The sequence below is a fragment of the Eptatretus burgeri genome, chromosome 16 (assembly GCF_056783735.1).
Source record: "Eptatretus burgeri isolate ZD-2024b chromosome 16, Ebu_testis_v1, whole genome shotgun sequence".
NCBI lineage: Eukaryota > Metazoa > Chordata > Myxini > Myxiniformes > Myxinidae > Eptatretus > Eptatretus burgeri.
The window spans coordinates 43,168,680-43,171,760 of NC_140976.1; the positions used below are offsets into that span (position 1 = coordinate 43,168,680).

The following is a 3,081-nucleotide window of genomic DNA, read 5'->3' on the forward strand; positions in this document are numbered from 1 at the left end:
GGGAATCGAACCGTGTTTTCGCCCTTCTTCGCCGAACTAACTCCAATAAGCTACAGCACGTATCCTGTTTCCTTATTTTAATGTCCACAACATTGTTTTTGTGACCTTGAAAGGTGATGGAAAGGTCAAATTTTGAAAGTTGTTGAATGAAACCGGGTTTTCGACATTTTGCAGTTAATAACCTGTCACCGTACCACATCATGTTTATCATTTTTATAACTTGACCAAAAATTATCACATTGTCTCGTCTTAGACTTCTGAAACAATCGACATCGTCAAATCCCGCTCGTGAACCATCGTCGTCTGCAGACTTGTTTTCTTTTTATTAGTGTTCATCTTCATAAAGGTTTAATGAGAAGTTGCTCTTGCCTACGATCATACCACCCTGAATACGCCCGATCTCGTCCGATCTCGGAAGCAAAGCAGGTTCGGGTCCGGTTAGTACCTGGATGGGAGACCGCCTGGGAACACCGGGTGTTGTAGGCTTTGTGCCCCGCAGGGGGAGTCAGTCACCCTTTGTTTTCCCTCATCTGGGAATGAAAATTCCTCCTTTGTTTTTGTTTTATGTCGCAACAGAACACACTCTTCATTCCCCTTCAGGCTAAAATAAATGGGAAAAGACGCGAGTTTGTGATGTTCCAAAATCTGGTTTCATTGCGAAAACACAAAAACTTTCCTCTTGTGTTTGGTGATTTTTTTCAGGACAGCTTCTTTCCCAACGACTTCAAAACACATTGAAATAATATCTTTCTTCGTCACCGTCAAAATCCTCAACGACCTCCTTTGTGCATCAATCGAGCACACTCTCACCTTCCTTCTGTTTCCATCACACTCAGTCGCTCACACCGCGATGACGTCAGGCCAAGTTCTTATTCTCCCCGTGGAAAGAACTTGGAATTGCATTGATAAAACCACAGAGAGCACGGACAAACAACCAGAGGTTGGCAATCACAGCGCAGCCTTGAAGGGCCTAATGGTCTCTGCTTGCATTGAAATTCCTCCTTTCTGAAACCCACGTTAGTCCTGCAGCAAAGTCTGATATTTCAGATCAATTGTTCAAATTTGCATGAAAGCACCAAAATTGGTACACATGTGGAATAATGTATTCCGAACAATTCCAGATATGGAGCCACCCGAGATTGTGCCTTGGTCAGCTTTGGCGACCATTTTCCAAAATGGCCACCATTCTACTTTAGCGAAATGCTCTTATTTTCTTATTGTATTGGTGGTAGATATAAGAAAGTGTAAAATTCAGTAAATTGACAATGAAAAGGGGTATTCAAATATTATGAGCCAGTATTTTCGGTAAAAAAGCTATTATTTGATTTGGAAATTGCTGCTCTCCTGAAAGTTTTCGCTGAAAAGTACCCATAATTGCCTAGAGAACAAGAGTCAAATGATATTCATCACATTCAATGGGTTTGGAATCAACAAAAATTGCATCATAGATTACATACTTTACTCTATTTTGAAAAGGGAACTGATAATCGTGATAATGACAAACTCAGAAAATGGAGTCAAATAATTGCACACTTCACTTTGAAGCGGCTACGGTTTACTGTCTACTACCATTCTACCAGGACACATGGTACACGCATACATCAGTCTAATACAATATGAGTTTCTGAGCTCAAGTGTACTGGCTCTGGATCAAGAAGTCAACACTTTTACAAGCAATGCGACTTTGCATTTGCACATTCTAAGCAAGGCCGATATCTCAGTATGTGTCTACTGCGTCTGTCTACTAGCATCTCCTTCAGAAACACACAGTCCAGTGCATTGCAGATTAGCCTTCTTGCATTTTCAGCGGTTTCTACAGCCTTTTTTGCAGCCGCACGACACGAGCTCAAAGCAGCTTTTTGAAGCCTCAGTGAATGTGGTCCAGAGTGGTTCGTGGGACCCATCCTCTGTTTTCCGCCAGCCCCAGCTTGTTGCTGATGGAAGCACGGGTTGAGGGACCAAGACCTGACCCCAGACATCGCCACCCTTGAAGACTGATCTCTTCACATGCTGTTCCAAAGCATCATAGGTAGGTGGGATGTGCTGGACGGAGTTCCTCTTGGCGAAGAGTTTCTTTCTGGCCTCGTTGACGTCCGTATAAGGACTGGTGCATTCATAGAGGAGCACCACAAACCTTTCAATGCAGTGCATTGTGTCATCCTGGATGTTGACTGACGTGGTGGTCAGGGTCACAAGAGAATCTGTCAGTTCTGGAAACGAGTTCCATGTGGCCCAGGCAGATTTCTTCCCATGCCCCACGAATGCTGATACCGTGTCACATCCGGTCATGGCGTGGAAGACAGGGAGGGCACGTGCCTTCTGTGGACCGAGGGGGGGCAGCTATTTCATTGGCAGGGATGCAGCGGTAGTTCTTGCCCGTCCCAAAGGCAATCCAGAGTTCATCCATGCATCGTAGTGCCTGGGCTACCATCACCACCAAGACGATGACGTCAGTGTCTTAGGTTTGAACTTGAATCCGACGGTGGTCATGTTCTGAAGCATGGGCCACATATAGCATGATGCGAGTGTCCGCCTCTTCTTGACCGCATGGAGCCGGAGAGCTTTCTTCTTCCTGCCTTGGAAGGCAGATGACTGCTTCACCATCAGTGACTACCAGCTCCTTTGCCTCGTCATGGAAGGACTGCACCAGCACATCGGACAGGAAGGGGCAGAGCTCCACCTTGTTTGTGTCGACACGTCGGAAACTCTGCCAGTTTCCTGGTATGGCTGCGGTGCTCACCACGCGCCGTCGCACCCCTTTTCCTTGTTTCTCCCTTGTCGCCGTCTTCAAGGAGCCATCTTTGTTGCAATCCCAAACGAGGTTGAGACGTGAAGCACGATGCAGCTGCCCCTCGACATATGGGATGAAGACTTCCACCACTACCACCACCACCACCACCACACCAAAATACTTCTGAACCTGTCACTGATGCTGTGTGTGAAAATGGATTTGCCCATAAAAATGACCATTTTTCCCAACACATTGGTTGGAAATATAATAAATCAACACAAATGACATTTGCATTGTTTTCCTTTGTAAATGCACATCACATGGAGTATTTATCACCTCTAAAAACCTAC

General features: G+C 45.5%; 1 non-coding gene across 1 annotated transcript; it reads left to right on the forward strand.

The window, feature by feature from the left end:
* Positions 1-367: 367 nt before the first annotated feature.
* LOC147010969 (5S ribosomal RNA) lies at positions 368-486 on the forward strand. The gene has a single exon (XR_015052624.1). It is a non-coding gene; the product is annotated as a 5S ribosomal RNA (ribosomal RNA).
* The last annotated feature ends 2,595 nt before the right edge of the window (positions 487-3,081 follow it).